At 44.6% G+C, this 18,143-nt stretch overlaps 1 protein-coding gene across 5 annotated transcripts in view; it reads left to right on the top strand.

Moving 5' to 3' along the window:
* Nucleotides 1–18,143, top strand: part of caskin1 (CASK interacting protein 1) — a 126,765-nt gene that overhangs the window by 38,860 nt on the left and 69,762 nt on the right. The window lies entirely within an intron of this gene.

Below are 18,143 nucleotides of genomic sequence, written 5' to 3'. Positions count from 1 at the left end.
GGCAGGGGAGATTTGTGTGCTTGATATAATAGGCACTACGAGAAATTGATGCCCGAATGTTTGAACGTACAGTATAGGATTAATGGTGCAGCCCCTGGTTCTTACAAACAGGTTTTTACAGTACGTTGCGAACAGCTAGGCTATAAAATTACACATCTGGAAATAAAACTAAAGCAGCAATGATTGTTGTCCTGCCTTCCTGCCTTCCTGCTTCTGGTAACTACGGCTCAGTTATTTAAGTAATAATAAGTTTCCTTAGGGAAGCTGTTCCACCCAGAGCAGTTTCTGAATAGCATTGTTTTCATGTGGCCTGTTTCCCTGATGCCTTTCTCACTGCACTGGGCCAAGCTGCAGGTCATCGGTTAAGAGGAGCTGCTGAAAGTTTCTCGTGCTAGATCTTTCCCTTTTCACAGCCCCAGCGGGTACGTCTGGCAGAAATTTCCAATGCCCTGGCATGCCTGTGCTCACAGCATGTCAGGAAGCCTGAATGACCCAAGCCAACATTGAGCCTGGGCCATCAGTCACATGTTGTGCTGTTACTGTCACACAGTGCAATGCAGGAGGATTCTGGACTGTGGAAATGCTGCTGTGTTGTACAGTTTCCATGCATCTGTCTCGGATCTGTCCTGAGGATAAGGTTAATTATTAAGTGACAACTCTGTACACGCATTAGGCTTCTGGTACTCCACTAAGAGAAAGATTAAGATCTTAAGATGATTTCCCCAGGGCACAACAGTGCAGGCCTCTTGGTTAAAGAGTGTGTTTTACGGCAGCTTTCTTACCAGTTCAGCAGGAGACTTGACTCTGTGTTTGGAGTTGTGGATGCTGTCGTGTGCTGTACGCTTGGAAATATGTTTGCCTGGATCTGGCCGGCGTCAATGGGAGAGTAGTAAACAAACTCTTCCCCGTACAAAGTCCGTTTGGCGTTTCGGGTAAGTTTCCCTAAGATGACACCTGGCTGCAGTGTAAACAGCTGGTCGTTTCATGGGAAAAAAAAGCTTGTTCCACCGACACGGGACATAAAAATCATTTGCCTCAACACATCGCGACAAAGTCCCGGCGCTGTTAGATTTCGTGTCTCTGGCTGCGTGCCGAGGCCTGGTCCCGATCCTCACAGGAGCAGGGCCACCTCACTCCCTCCCTCTGCAGCTACAGCTTTAATATGCATGTTTCCCGTGTTTCTGTCGCTAGTGCGCACATGATGTAAGCTGACAGGCCACACTGCTCCGGGTTGACGAAAGGAGAGGATTCCAGGTCAGGCTGAGAAAAAAAAAAAGCACTCGAATGAAGAGACAGAGTGTACAGCCTCTCTCCTTGATATCCTGCTCATCTCTGAGGAATATGTAAGTGCTTACACAGGCATAGAATACAGGAAAATATAAAACAATTATTGTTTTTGTTATTTTACTGTGTGTAAACTCGATTCGTCACTCCAAAATTAATATTTTATTCTGTGCTTTACTGTGTGAGGACATTTTCGAAGCAAAGAGATTTTTTTTTTTGGGGAGCCGGTAACTGATGAGGAGCATTGAGTCTGAACAGGATTTAAACAATTGAGTCACCACCTTTCTGTCTTTTTATCTGTAAAATGGACAGTTGTGCCCCAGCCTACACTGTGAAATCAGTCTCCTCACTGTGGCCTTCATATTGTAACCATGGTGACTGCCTCCCATAGCAACCCAAGGTGGTATAGTGTTGGCTGTTTTCTTGTGTGTTGAAATGATAGATGGACCTAGCTTGAGGTTTTTTTTTTCTATCCAGTGCAGCCAGGTGTCATATATCTTTGGGAAACAAATTTGAATTTAGCTCTGACAGTCATTATAACAAGGAATCTGCCTGCCACAGTGTTGCATGATGGAGAAAGGGGATGCAGTATTCATAACAAAGCAAAGAACTTTCCTGTGTCCTCATCTCAGGGGCTAGGGCTAGATTTAAGAGCCATTATTAATAGAAATGATAAATCACTTTCCCCTCTGCATCCTTTGCCTTATTTTTGATGAGATCAGATTGCAGCCAGGGGTGTGTTAAATCCATTCATGCATGTTAAAGGGAGCTATGGAGATTTTGATTTGCTATAGACATCGTTCCACAGGGCGCTGACGAATTCTAAGTCAAGTCCATTTAGTTTCCAGTCTGAATGGTGCCCAGCGTGAGCCCTGACTGGGAAGCCTGCAGTGTATGAAAGCAGGCCGGCTGTAATTCAAGCTGTGTCAGTGTCAGGGCACTGAAGCCTCACTGCTGACTCACAGGGGTGTGTTTGTGGGTTTTTATGGCTCCTAACAGATGTGTTTACAAGTGGAGTCCAGCGAGCCGCAGTACACAGGCAGCAACAGTGGGCCCAGGACTCACTTACGATCAGAATCTGGGCTCCAGCCAGCCTGAGAGTTACTTCCTGGCTGGTGTAGGGTTCAATTTCAACAGCTATAAATACCACTACAAGTGCAGGGGAGCATCCAAAACAGTCCACAGTGTGCGCCCACGGACTGGGCTCAGTTCACACACACTCCCTCCCCTGATCCTGCCCAGACACTGAAGGAAAACAAAAAAAGCTATGAATTTATCGCTCGGGCAGAAGAAGCAGGGAACCACTTCCGTGTAAAAGATGGATAGATTTTGCTCGCCGGGGGAGAGAGTGACCAGCGAAGGACAGCATGTCTCCCACATCAGTGTAATCCATTGTGGCCCAGGAGGATATATGCAGTATTTGCCCATCACATGCACGCTTATTGTATACTTCTATCAACCCACGCTTACACAGACAGACGCAGACAGACGCACACACTCGCCCACTGTGGTTATCATGGATCGAGCTAATACAGATACAGTATTATACTATTGCTCTTGTCGTTATTATTCATTTCTTTGGCTGTTGTGTTTTGCAGTGTCTTTTACAGTTCATAACACAGCTGCATTAGACCTATGAATGGCATGCTTGCAGACAAAAGATACATTGCAAAGTGTCACTGTGAGCATGCCCAATGCAAAGAGGTGAAGCCTACTCTATAGATGGTGCAAAATACTGTTTGGGCCCCATAGCACTAAATTTAAATGAATATAGGCCCAACACATTCTAAGCTACATTAAAGATTAAAGATTGCTTAGAAGCAATACATCTGTGAACTGCAGCAGAGAAGGGACAACCCAAAGGGAGCTACCCCAAATTGGCATGATGGGCTGAAACACTCTCGCCCCAGGGGTCTCTCCAGGCTTGCAGCTGCTGCACAAGGCAGCCTGCTGAGCCTTTCTCATTGCCATGATAATGAGTGTCCCTGCACTGTGCATGAGACCTTACAGGAAATAGAGAGCATGCTATATCTAAGGGGTCCTTTCTGTATCCTCTGCCCTGTGCATGGACACCTGTCTTGTATAGGACTCAATACAGCTCTGGTGAACAACAGGGGGAATATAAGAAGGGTAAAGCAACCATTGTTCCATTCTCCCACAACCCTTTGGATAAGGAAGTGCATCATGTTCTTGGTTTTAAATGCATTTCCACCCCGTTTTCACCTGTTTCCACTGGATCATGTTTCACGGTTTCACTCTGAAGATCTCTGCTGGGTTGACTTTGTCGGTGCCTTTAAGGATTTTGAATGCGTGTGTCCAGCACCCTCATGGACGTCTGTGATCAAGGCTAAAAAGGTAGAGTTCTTCCAGCCTGTGAGTACAGCGCATAAAGTCCCAGATTGGATCTGGTTTCTGTTCCCTGAACCGATTCCAGATCAGAAAGATGTTATTTTTTATAATGTTGTGAACACAATTGTATACAATATTCAAAATGACAGAACCACAGTGTGAGAAGAGGGAACAGGGTACCATTCTCAAAGCAGTCATCTTCTGATGATTATTGTCTTTAACACGTGACACAGACTGCGCCAGGACTTTGCCCATATATAGCGCACAACCACTTCATTTAATATCACACTTACAGTCCTTACATTTCACCACACAAACAAGCATGTTGACTGGTAGAAATAACTGACATATGCCCCCACATGACGCAGTCTATGTTGCTGGAGAAGAAAAACTGTGACCAAAATAACTGGGTCTCGCTTTTAGAGCTCTGCATCATTTGCCAAGAGGAAGAAACGAAATTAAAATGAGAGTCGAGTCATCAACTCATCAACTAGATTGGTGGAGTGGTGGCTCTGTGGCTGAGGATCTGCGCCTGTGGCTGGAAGGTTGCTGGTTCAAATCCTGCAGCTGGCAGAGGAATCCTACTCTGTTGGGCCCCTGAGCAAGGCCCTTAACTCCAACTGCTCCAGGGGTGCCACACAATGGCAGATCCTGCACTCTGCCCTCAAACTTCTCTCCCTGTCTGTGTGTCTCATGGAGAGCAAGCTGGGGTATGTGAAAAGATAATTCCTAATGCAAGAAATTGTAAAGGGTTCATAAAGTGATATTATTATTATTATTTAACTTTCCTTGTGGTCCATTAAAAACACAGAGTGACAAGTAATGGTAAATCAGTGCCCACATCATAGATGCTGCTTTAACAACCTTCTCGAGATGACATCACAGATAATTCAGTGAAGAGAACAAGGGAACCATTGTTTTGATTGCAGAAGTTGAAATCATTGCATTTATATTGCACTCACACTAGTGAGTGTTAATTTTAAGAACCCAGTAACCGAGATGCTGTTCAATATTTATAATTATTAATAATTAAATGGCATGTAATTTAAAAGACTCTTATTGTAAGGTGCCCTTTGGAAGCAATCAACCATATGGAAAACCTTACTAATTCATGATTACAAATTAGACAGCAATAAAAACTCCTTAATTCCTGAGAAAATAAACTCTGAAGCCGGAATGTCAGGCCCAGGCTAGTGAAACAGATCATTACAGAGTATCTCTCTCATTTATAATCGAGTTCGCTCTGTTAAACACACATCTTTCTTTGACCAGGGCTTCAGTGCAGCAGAAACATTTCAGGGAGACGGGGAATTTATGGTTAGCATTAATGAAATGTTTAATGAGGTTTGAATAATTAACAGAGCAGTCTTTAACTGTTGAAAGGGGAAAAATGTTATTTTACAAACTGAATATTATTACAGTGCAAGTACTTACTAAGTACTGTTTACTTTTCATTAATATACTTCCAGTAAAGGGTTTTCCAAATTACATTCCTTGTCATTAAGTTTAACTTTAATAACTAGTAGGTGATTTCCATGCCTGAGTCCCACCAGATTCGAGTTTATTCTGGTTTTTGTAGTGTTAAGCAGACAAGAGAGCACATGGACATCATTTGGGATGCCAGTCCATCCGAGGAGCTAACCCCCAGCAACGCCAGTCTCCCTTGTACAGCCGGGTAGACTGGAGCAACTGGGATAAGGTACAACAACACAGTACAACAACAAGGTCTACTCAGGGACTCAAACCAACAACCAACCAGTAATGAGACCAGATTGTTTCTACATTAGGCTACCCCTCACTCACTTGTTAAAGAGTTTCTTGTGTAGTCTTCTTATAACCAAATGACTGGAATACATTGTATATCCCCTGTATCTATCCTGCCTTGCGCCCGATGAAGTCCAGCCCAGGGTGTACCCTGTCTTAAGCCCATTGCTTGCTGGGATAGGCTCTGGCTCTTCCATGACCCTGAACTGGAAGAAGTGGTTAGAAAATGGACAGCTGTTGTATATCCCTCAACAGCCTCCTCAAAGCCATTTCCCATTTCAAATGGATGAAAGTAAGGTGAAGGTCAGATCTATAAACGGAAATCTTGATTCAATCCCAGCCTGCTGGACAATAGAGAGTTTTGTCTTCGAGAGAAAAAAAAGGGTCAGTCTCAGGTCTGAAGGTTTAAATTCCTAAATTGTCTTTTCATCATAAAAAAAGCCATAGCATATTGTGGTTTCTCCTTTCATCAGCCGATGTATTTGTCCAGCTTTTTTTTCCCCACCCAACGAATCCAACGAATGTGTCATTACTGTCTAGAACCAGGGGTTGCCAGATTTTCAGGGGGCATTTAAAAAAATAAGTTCTGACCCTGTTAAAATTGTCGAAAGAAAAACTGTCGAAAGTAAGATCTGATTTCCTGACTGGAAGAACAATTATTTGTACCACTTTGATTTACTTTGATTTCACACAGAGTTTCATTTTGTCTGATTGCCTCCAAAGCTAATGTGATTCCGCAATCATGTTTGACTGCATCCATGCATATGTTTTTTATAGCTGTGGTATCCAGACTTTTTTTTTTTTGGAAGAGAGACTTCTTTTTGTTGAATTCCAGTATTTAAAATGATACTGAGGTACAGAGGAAACCAGGAGACGAAAGAAAGTCTGGTAATGCTACTGGGGCTTCCAGTGGCTTCCCACTTTGTTCTGTCTCATGCGATCAGGAACCCGTACTGGACTTATGGCAGGGATCAAAGGTTAAGGGTCAAAGGTTGACGAGAAAGTGAGGCAAGGATAATGAGCACCTGTATGCTCCAGTCATTGATCACTACTGTAGAGACATTCACCACATCTTTGATACTCATCCCTTTTCCCTAACATTTTTCTGCTGCGTAGAAGCTCTGGTCAAAGAAAGAGGTCAGTTTAACAGAGCGATCCCGATTATAAAAAAATGTCAAAATGAAAATGCAGAGTTTATGCTCCTCACATTCTCCGGATAGGCGCTGCTACAATACTGGTTTGGCACTTTCGGTGGTGATGTACACTACTCTCTAACTGCTTCTTGTTCTGGGTAGAAGTGTTGCCAAACCACACAGTGATGGAGCAGGTCAAAAAACTCTCAATGACAGATCTGCAGGAGGGGCTCACTGCTTCTTTAACTGCCTCAGGAAGAACAGCCTCTGGTGAGCTTTCTTGACCGTGATGGCTGTGTTGACCTTCCATTTTAGATTGCTGGAACAAGCAATCCCAGGAACTCAAAATTATCCACCCTCTCTGCAGCCTCACTACTGATGTATAGTGATTAGAGATCTCCTTTGCTTCGCCTAAAGTCTGCCACAGGTTTTTTTTTACATTTAGTTCTAGGTTGTTTAGGCTGCACGATTCAGCTCATTCAGCTTATCATTCCTGTCAACTCACTCATTTGAGTTTCTGAAGAGCCCTGTGAGTGTAGTGTCATCAAACTTGAACTTTCTCATTCTTATTCTCCTGCACTGCTTTCATAAAAACCCCAGCTGTACAAAGGGGTATAAATGTAAATCATTCAGTGATGACAGTGTCAGTCATATACATTAAAAAAACATCATGGTAACGCAAGCAGATGAATTCATTACTTTCAAGGGTTAAACTCGCAACACACAGACTGGAATGATGCCAGTAGCTCTGTGTTTTAGTTCCAGAGCTCTGCTCTGCTGCAGAGGTCTCTCACTTTATTAACTTTGGCAAGACCTGTCACGATACACTGATATTCAGAAAAAATAATATATATATATATTCTTATTTATGAGACTGCAATACCATACGCCTGATTAAGACTCCTGCTTCCGCTGCGATAAATTTCATAGCGGCCAATTTCTGTGAAATAAATAATTTGATCTGAGAGCTCGACTGCACTGCGGATGGAATGGAATGAGTGACATGCACCACACCAGACTGGGAGAAAAAAAGAAACCTTTAGGGAAATAAAACCTTTTTTTTCTGTTTGTGAAACAGATTGCCTAAGAAAAGCTGTTGTGATCCTCTCCTTCTTCTGTAAGGCAGAAGGACTTTCCACCTGGAGCTGGAATCAAGTTTTTACCCCCTGTTGCTTGTCTTTTGAGGTGGTTAGGCAGGTTTTAGATTTTAGGTTTTAGGGGTGGAGTGGTGGCTAAGGATCTGAGCCTGTGGCTGGAAGGTTGCTGGTTCAAATCCCACAGCTGGCAGAGGAATCCTACTCTGTTGAGCCTCTGAGCAAGGCTCTTAACCCCAATGGCTCCAGGGGTGTTGTACAATGGCTGACCCTGCGCTCTGACCCCAGGCTTCTCTCCCTGTCTGTGTGTCTCATGGAGAGCAAGTTGGGGTATGTGAAAAGATGAATTCCTAATCCATGTATAGGGCTAATAAAGTGATCTAAACTTATCTTAGATGGGTCAGTCTCCACAATACCTTGGCCCCGTAGCTTTCACTAGGAAGGATGACCGAATTAAGCATGGAAAAGCTTCCGAACTCTGTCTGTCTGACAGGAGCGCAGGAAGATGCTTAGTGTTTGGGCCAGGTTGCCTTCTCAGGGTATGTTGATAAGTCTCAGACACAGCAAGCAGGTAAAGAGAGCAGTACAAAACAGCACTGCCTATTGAACATTATTTTAGGCTAATGTTCTGTAAAGCACATAAGGCGTTACGAATACGTTTCATTTGGTAGCTGATAGTTGAGTGATCCAAGGGGATCTCATCAACAGTTTCCTGAAAGAAGCCAGGGAATTGTCTTCAATCAGATGGCTGCGTACCTTGTTCCAGACTCCCACAACCCTTTGCGTAAAGAAGGGCCTCCTGTTCTTGCTTTTAAATGCACTCTTCAATCCGAGGTTCTGAGCAAGACAGGCTGACTTTGAAGATTCCAAATTACTGTGCTTGTAGCAGGTCCCCTTGTAAGTCTGTCTGTCGAAGACTGAAAAGATTCAGTTCCTTCAGCCTATACTGAAGGACATTCCTTTAAGCCCCAGAATGTTTCTAATTTTTTTTTCTGGACTGACTCAGAGCAGCAATATGTTTTCTATAAAGCAAAGACCAAAACTGTACACATCTCCATACGACACTTCACTTTTAAGCATCTTTATAGCCATTCATGTGAATTTAACTAATCTATTTTATCTTACTGCATTCGGACGTGTCCTGGCTAGATTCACCAGTAAATTCACCTTTCTTTGCTGCCATCGCTAATGAAAACTGCATCCTGTGTCCTCGCAGCTGATCTTTAGAATGAGTTTGTTTGTGAACAGAGGAGTATTTGAGAGAAATCAGCAAAGTGATATTATCCTTCTCACGTAGAGTACGTCACGGTAGATATCCGTTGTTAATTGGGAGTGCCTGCTTACCTGTGTCAAACTGTTCACCGCTCCAGTCACAGGGAAAAGCCGAGTCAAAACCAGAAGTAATTCAGTACAACTAATTCCTCCCGGACTCAAAGACAAAAATCACATCACGGCATCGCATCACCATCACAGCATTAAAAAGTAATGGAAAATGTTCCCTGTGTCATGACATATAGACATAATAATACATTTATCATCAGGAAATTACATTTTAGAATTAGTACAAAAAAATCTGTAGACCCATCCAGCTAATTTGATGTAGGCCAGCAACAGGGCTGCCCTCTGGATGATACAGATGTTTAGCAGCTACCCAGATGTGCTTTGTACTGATAAGTGAGGAAGTGGAGAGAGAACAGGAGCACTACTTAATTTAATCAGGAAAGCGGCTTCGCGGAGATGGTTCTCTTGCTGTTGTTGTTTCAGGGCTCCAGCCATTACAGAGCCGATGCTGTTTTTTTAGCCCAGAAAAATCTGTTTTTCCTGCAGATTAATTTTATAAGACCAAACACATTAAATTTCCCCTAATGCATCATCTGACCCTTGAATGGAATTTCTGTTATCTTTCTCCAACGTAATGAACTCCTGTGCGGTCTGTAGTGTTTGTATAGTAAAATAATTAGCGTGAACCTTGCCTTTATATTAGCAAATCAGCCAAAGCAGAAGACTGACTCCTGTTGCACAGCCTTTTGATCCATGTTATGCTTTACGAAAAGCAGGTTGTTGGACTTACGTAATAGGCAAAAAGCAGCATATTTATCTGCATGCATTTGGATTCTTACTCAAAATAAGGTATCAAGATAGTTAGTATTTCCAGTTCCCATTGCTGACCTACAGAAGAACCTGCATCCAGTTTGTAAGGTTCAAAGGTGAAAGGTCAAAGGTTCGGGAGGAAGTGGGACAGGGTACTGAGCATCTACACGCTTCCTTATGGATCACCACTGCAGAAACATTCCCTGCGCCTTTGAAACGTAAATCGTCTTCGCCTCTCCCTCCATATTTAGTAATTGCTTAGTCCAATACAGGGTGGTGGTGACAGGAGGCACAAGGCAGGATTCAGTCTGGGTGGGTAGACTGAAAAATGGAACAAACTGCCAAACAACCTGTGCTAGCAACACAGAGACAAGCCCCCCTGACTGCCAGCCATGACAGTAGGCATCAGTATTCAAGCCGCTCCTCTCCCCAGCAGGTTTCGTGTGGGAGTGCGGTGTGGGAGGCCGAGATAACCGTGGCAGCTGAGCAGTGAACTGAGCCAGCTCCTTGTGCCAAACCAGCAGGGAAACATCCACCTCTTTAAGGCAGCCTTTCCCGACGTTGGGAATGTTTTCTCCCAGCGGCGGGGCTTTGAAAAATATCAGGAATCCAAAAAAACGAGTGGGATTTTTTTTTCCCCCCCTGGCCACAGCTAGTGTTTGCAACTTGACTGGGGGATCTGGGATAAACCCAAAGGCCGTGGCACAGTCCAACTGCAGTGTTCCTTCTTCCTGGCACTGCTATGCCCTCGGCGCACCCAAGCAAGGCTGTAAAGTGGCCGGTTTATCAGGCCATCTGGGATGTGCGAGAGGGGCACTGTTCGCCCTTTGAGGAAATGTCTCTGTGTCTGAGAGCAGCCCCTGGGGAGTACAGAGACAGAACCTCAAGGTCTTCAATCCTGAACCTGAGGCGTTCTGCTCTCCAGCACACCTTCTGGAAAATGACCGGAGGACATTCTGGAGCCGATTAGCGACTTGCACTTAAACGAGCATGAGGCGAGCATTCTCCCATTTGTCCTTAGGTGGCGGCTCTCTCAAGGATCCTGGATTTTACAGCGCATGCGCACAGTCAGGCAGACTCAATGGCGCAGTGGGTAACGCCGGGGTCCCAAGTTTTGACTCTGTCTGCGCTTATCTGTGTGGAGTTCGCTCGTTCTCCTCGGGCTCAGGTGGCCCTGTCTGTGTGGATTTTGCATGGTTTTCTCATGTTCAGATGAGTACTTTCCAGGTACACTGGGCTCTTCCTCCAGTCTGCGTGATGCTGTGGAGGTGAATTGTTCCTTGCTGGTGTCAACATGTGACTGGCATCCCATCCTGCCTTGCTCCCGAGTTACATTCCCATTTACCACAGCTCGACTCTGGGATTGAAGCAGTTACTGAAAATGGCTAGAAGGGCAAGCGCAGTCCCTTGTAACCCATAAATAAGTGCTGCGGCATTTCCCAATTCAGCCATTACCCTTAATCGAGCAGGATCTTCCCAGATACACGTCTTCCGGGTTTTAACCTGTGAAATATCGAACGGAGGGGGTTGGAGCTCACACATGCAGAGACATCTCTCTCCAATAAATCAGGGATGGACGGGGAAGAGGAGAAGGCTTGATCGCTATTTTTGGAAAGTGAATTCACTCGTGCAGGTGACATGTGTCAGACTCTCTTGTGCTGTGAGAACAATGAAGACTCTGTTGACCGTTTATGTTTTTGCGGCCATCGGCTTCACAGAGCTCCTGGTCGCTGGCGGTTTGGGACAGAGGTTTAGAAGCGTGGCCAGCGCCAACGTTGCTCTTCCAAGGGGAGGAGAGTGAGCCCCTGGCCTGCCTCTCGGCCTTGAAGCCTGTGTGGCCTGTCCACTGCAGCTCTTTAACAAGCCCAGCAGTGTGGGAGATCTGGAGGGGTGGGACGCAGGGAGACATGGGGGGAGACCTACAGTATGGACAGCCCCCACTTCCTGCACTTGCAAGCGCCTCGAAGACATGAGCCTCTCAAAAACAGCGCAGAATCCCTGGCTGATGGAGCCCAGACGTATCTAATAATTGGAAACACTCCAGAATGATCTCTGGGGTTAGAAGTGAGCAGATGCAGCATTTACTGCAATGCACTGCGCATATACTAAATGTACATGCTGACACTCAGGTCGCTGAGCTCTGCACTTTACTGGTGCAACTGACCAGACAAGTAAAGGACACCTCCACTAGGCCTTTCAAACACCTGAAAACCTTGTACGTGTTTTTTGTGCATTACAGACAGCTATGAAATATTGGAGATACGCAAGTTAATTTACTACTACAACAGTTTTACTCCTTTAGAAACAGAACCGCAAAAACCCAGTTCATTTTGCTTCCTGTACAATTTAGTTGAGGCAGGCCACCACAGACAGCTGTTTTGCACTTATTAGGGATCAGTTTGGTAAAGCTGGACTGTGACTAGACCGTGTGGGCAGCACATCCACAATTTCTGGCTTCACAAGTCCTAAAAAAAGGCCGTACTCAATAATAAAACACAAAGCCAGTGGTGGGTTACTTGAAATGCTGTTGTGTGAGGAGAACTGATTCAACATTCAATAAAGAGAACAAGCTGCTGTTTCTCCAGGGAATTCCCCACAGTTTGAAAGGTAGTGGCCTTGCTACAGCACACAGACAAGGATACGCACAACACAAAGACAAAGACAAGACCAGACTTAACTGTTACACCATGAGTGCCAGATGAAATACCTAAACTCTGCCTCCAGATCTTCCTCCAGATTGACAGGCAAGAGTGATTTAAACCACAGGGGAGTCAGGGTCTGTAACCTGACACAAAATGGCAGAACAGAGGGGAGACAAGGACAACGTCCAATGTGCAACACCAACCAAAAAGATGACAACCGATATTCAAATAGGAATATTGCTGTTAATGATAATAACAATGAGAGAGGATATGAAAATGTCTTTCCTTTCCATATCTTTTGGAATGTTGAGAATGGAAAAAAATGAGTGAATGGTGAACAACGAGTATGAGAGACCTCTTAAGAAATGATGGAAGGAGGGTGTACAACAGCCTTAACATGTACATCAAGTTTGTTAAGAACAGATTCAAGATCATAAGAAACACATCATAGTAAGAGTGCTGGAGAAAGCAAAGAAGGAGCTGTGAATTATGGAAAACACATAAACATATTAGATTGAGATCCATAGCACCACTTTCCCTAGTACCACATAGTGGTACAGGACTGTGTTTTAAGGTGTGGGGCTACACATGTTAAAGTGGAACTGCAGTCCCAGTTTCTCAGACCGGTTAGTAAATCTCGGTAACAAAATGAATTCTTTGACAAAGAAAAACTCGACGAATTCTGAACTTTGTGAAAGTACTGGGAGTCGCCATGTTGTCGCAAACTTGCATTCGAATTCCCACGAATGGGGATGTGTCCCGGCCCTTCCCGCTCACTAGTTACTGTACTGACTAATGCAATGTGATGTAGAAACAAACAATTACAGGTTGTGCAGCAGACATTTCACAGCAGAAATGTTGCGACTTGATCTGCATGCAGCGTTGACAAGTAGTATTTGTCAGCAAAACCGTCTCGAATGCGAGAGCAGTATTTCTATTGGATTAAAAGAGATTTTCACAAGCCTGCTTGTCCACAGTGTAACAGGGTCACCGGAAATTTGTGAAATTTCTGAAACGCAGAACTAGCAGAACCTGCATACCTGGAAATGTTATCTATTCTGTGATGTAAATTCTTTACTAGCTACTGTGTACGTTTCACTTTCATCGTGGTTTGAAATGCACGCAGTGCCCATTCATTCCAACACCAAGATATGAATTGCAATTCACCATTCAAGGGTAGGGTAATGTGAATGGAGGTTCAAAATCCCCCCAAAAAGCCGTTCCGAGACAGGACAGATAGGCATTTGCACAGACACGAGTGCCACAATTCCAGCAGTGAGCTGTGTGTGTTTTATTGGTCTGAATCCAGGAAAAGATAGGCTCTCTTTACAACCCTGAACAGTTTTATAAGGCACTGGGAGCTGAAGCATCGCGACTATAAAAATCTCCAGTGCTCATTCGAGTATTATCAATGCTTTTTTTTTTACATCGTCGTTATTCTTTGACGAGTATCAAAAAAGTATTCGGGAAATTGAAAGGTAGCCTGTAAAGTGTGCGTTTGCTTACAGGGCATATACAGTAGGGGGCAGTATCACAGGTGCTGAAGAGCTATTAGAAGACAGGTTGAGACTGCGTTATCAGGTGATGAAAAGGCGATTGTTAATGGCACACAAAAGTTGTGACATTTCCTGCTGAGCACCAGCCTTAATTGAAAAGCAGAGGGGTTTTCCGTACGGAAAACGAGGTGCCGACTGTGGGGGAGCTGTCTGGGTCTCTCGGGGGGACCATTTCCACTTGCTCTCCTCCTCTCCCTCCGCAGAGGGAGCACGGAGGACCTTCACAGCCGAGCGCCCTGCCTCGCATCGCTAGCGTTGCTAGGAAACGGCTGCTGTGGAGAGTGTATGTGCGCGAGTGTGTAGGAGGCTGTGCGTGGGCTCGTGAGCAGGTGTGGGCGTGCACTTGTGAGCGAGAGATTGCTTGTGAGCGAGAGATAAGGGAGCCCGTGCAAAAGAAGGCCAGGAGAGATTGACAGAGAGAGAGTGGATCTGCTGGAGTTTGATTTGATCTAGAAATGGCGTGTGTGCTTTCAGACCGGCAGTCTGCAGTGCTAATTGGCCCATGTAGGAAGACCAGGAGCATGCCTGTAGCTTAGCGACTGCTTGCTTGCCATCGTCACCCTCCTCTTTTCTCCGCAGTGTGGCGATACGCTCGCAGAGTGACAGCTAAGAAACATTTCCGACTGTGGAGCTCTTGAAATATTAGTAGACAAATGAGCAGGTAGCGGGGAGAAGCCTTTATCTTCCTCCCCACAAACATTTTTTTTTTATTAAGCATGACAGAAATCAATACCATGTAGTTCAGAATAAAAATAAAATAAAGCAAGGATCGGTTGCGCGGTTATACTCTAGTAGGTATGGGAGGGCTGCCAGGGGTTGACTGCACAGCAGCCTGTAGACAGGAGGAAGGGCTTTCACTGTGATGTTAGCAGCAGCAGCTGTGTGCTTGCAAGTTCATCCAGGAAGGAGCTACAGGCGGGCTGAAAATGAGAGAACGAAACAGGGCTAAAAGAGGACAAGCACAATCCTATATCCTAGGCTGTTTTCTTTCCGGCAAGGGTCTAACATCACCATGTCACCATGAAGTGCAAATCTTATGCTTAACTGCTGTCTAAAATGGCAGTTGCTGTACTGGTTTGGCCCTCTTGTTGTCCTGTCTTGTCTGGATCATCACAGGGCAATAAGGATGCAAGGATGGAATTACATACAGTATCTACACATGGAACATTGAAATGCTGTGCATCTTGAAATTCTCAGGAAATTGTGTTGCCTGCACAGCCTACCCAACACATTTCCCAGATCCATACCTTTTTCTGAAACAATGGGTACCGAATGGTTGTACTTTACAGCAGAAATACAACGTTTTCTAATAGGCATGATCTCTCCTGCAAATGTTTTTGTTCCTTGCAGTGTGAGCTATTCTATTAGATGTTATAGAATATTAGAATGTGCAGGGTGACAGGGACTAATGGAACTTTGCTATTACAGATCGCACAGTCTCTACAGACAAGACGGGCAGTATCCCATGGTTAGTGTGACACCTTGAGATATTTGAAAAACATAATTTCAGTTAATGACACCTGCTATGAACAAAGGTACAAACTAGAGGACGTTTTCCAGCTCACATCTCTTGTCTGGCTGCTGGGAGATTGTTGGTCCCAGAAGCTCAGTGAAATGGATGGTAAAACATCTCAATCTGTGCATTTTGTGCATGCTCGTACCCCTCCCTCATTAAAAAAAAAAAAAGCACCTCCACTGGTGAGTCCCGACACTACCCACGCTGCATGTCCTCTTGTGATCAATGAGCGATGCAGGTCACGTTTTCCAGCCCCTTTGCAGTATTGTGATGTGAACTTTGTGAAGAAACCTCCGTGCACCATATCTGCATTTATTACTTTCTACAGAACTGAACAGCTGTACAGCTGGAGAAATTTTACCAGGAGATCAAACAAAGACGAGTCAAAGTTATTGAGTCGTTAAAGGTATGGTATTTTGTCCTTTGAAAAGAAGTCAGCTTGGAAATCAAATTGCAGGACTAAAAAAAAAATTGAGATCCTGCCTTACGCCTGTAATCATCATCATCAGTCATCAAAATTGAAGAACCCAGGATCCAGCACCTGAGGCACAACCTCTTTGATTCCCAGCAATTCATGAAAAACATGTGGCTTCCCCCATCATCAGCCCTGAGTAAGAGCAGATGTACAGCATCAATATATTGTTCACGACAATCTCACAGCCAGGTCGGGTTTAGAAGGCTGTGAACCAGCCTGCAGTAAAATGAAGTTCTCTCCAGATGTCAGCTGAAGCACGTTTTTCTGGGTATTTTCTTCTAAAGCCCCATGGATCTGTGCATCTTCTTTTATCGCACGCTTGTGACACAGTCATTTTAAGGCTTGAAGAAATTCCCCGGCTTGTCTTTATGGTGAGTTTGGGAAACCCAAACCAAGTTCTCTCGCCATCTCGTTCGTTCAAAACGAATGCAATTCAGTTGTTTCTGCATCTGCATGTTTGTTGTCGCGATACTACAGAAGTGACAAATGAGACACTTGTGTCCTCATGTGTGGTTCCTGTAAAAGTGTCTGATCTGTGTGCAGATGTACTAATGAGCAATCCTGGAATGACAATGTTTGATGCCATCTCTAGAGCATCGTCTCCATTAAGTCTCTCTGATTTGTACCAGTCTGCCACATTTACTGTAGTATATATGAGACAGGTTTTGTGCAGTAATTGAGGTTTGGTTTCACCAGCGTATCATCTATTAGTGATCTTTCTTAACAAGCTGAAGACATTCTATTATACTTTCAAGCTATTGCCTGAAAGGGATATGTGAAGTCTAGAGACTCTAAGCAATCCTGTTTCTCACCCATGAGTGAGAAGGGCTGTCTCACTGCCTTTGAAGAAACATTGACACTAAGGTACAAATGTCAGAAATTAATGACTGTTTGGAAATGACACTTTCTCTGAAACCTATGCTTGGTCTTTTTCCACCGCGGCCCAAATTCCTGGGTAAGGTTGTTACGGCAAGATTTTGTGTTCCAGTGAGCATCAAAGCAGGATATTCAAAGCAAACAAAACCAAGTACCAGTTGTTAATTTAATTGCTGTTGCTCAGTCAAGCAGTTTATAGTTTAAGCTAATCACAACACTCCAATTTTTGTAAAACACAATAACATCATAACTTACAACACTCTTAACCACCAACACTTGGATGCTTTCATAAATAGCCAGACGTTGTGTGCATCTGTTTCTTTTTTATATTTTTTGCTACACACATGCACTGCATTCTTCATGTGATCCGAACAGAGAAAGTAAGACATGTATTAGCGAGGTTTTGTTTTTCAGAAAGAGGAAGAAACTCTTCCAAAGCTCCCGCAGGGAGTAATCAGGCAGAATAGAGAGAGGAGTTTAAAGTCTGGAGGAGCCTGCAAGTGGAAAATCTGAGAAGCCTGGCAAGGCCATGCTGTTCAGAAATCATGAAGCAGATTAGCGACTGGGCAAGGTGTGCCAGAGCTCCAGAGAGCGCTGGCCAAGTCAGGGGAAGAAGAGTGAGGCAGAGGAGGCCAGTGTTGTCCATGCAGCATTAGAGAGGGGGCGTGGCCCCTCTCCACCTGCAAATGGGCACATCCGTTTTCAAACCCGGATTTCACATCCATGGGGAGCTGGGGTCTGACAGTCCACTGTGTTTTCACTTCATAGGCCAGTGACTGAAATATCCAGCATCAGTCAGTTGTGATCGTTTTTTTGGCCACCTATTAGACCTCTTCAGGCCTGTGCAATATTGGCTTGTCACACAGCTCCTTAACATGTGAAGGAGGCTGCTTTGCCTGCATTACAGCAGCACTCCGTTTCTATGCAGACCTGCAAGCTTGATTACTAGAAAAATAAGATCAAAATAAATACTTGTAATCAGTTATCTGGGAGAAAAGAGATTTGGACAAGCGCTGGGCATGAAATGCATGAACTATCGGCAGGCAAGCAGTTTGCAGAGAGCCAATGGGATGTGTGTAATTAGCACCTATCTAATTTTGGATTCATGCTGCAAGTGGAAGGCGGCCCACGTGACTTTGCGTGGATTGACGGACCAGGCTCTCCTGTGGAGTCTCACTCTCCTTCCTCCTCCTGTTCACATTGCCTTTTTCCCCGAATGCCGAAAGGGAAGAAGCGGAAGGAGAAGGCTCTCTCTCTCGCGTGCGCGCCAGAGGAATCGGGAAAGGCTTTGCGTTGGGAGAAGCACTCGTTTCTAGTGATGCAGCAGGCAGATTCAGCTCTCTGCCCGATGCATCTTGATTCC

The sequence above is a fragment of the Lepisosteus oculatus genome, chromosome 19 (assembly GCF_040954835.1).
Source record: "Lepisosteus oculatus isolate fLepOcu1 chromosome 19, fLepOcu1.hap2, whole genome shotgun sequence".
NCBI lineage: Eukaryota > Metazoa > Chordata > Actinopteri > Semionotiformes > Lepisosteidae > Lepisosteus > Lepisosteus oculatus.
The sequence above is the reverse complement of the archived record's forward strand: the minus strand, read 5'-3'. Positions and strand labels throughout refer to the sequence as shown.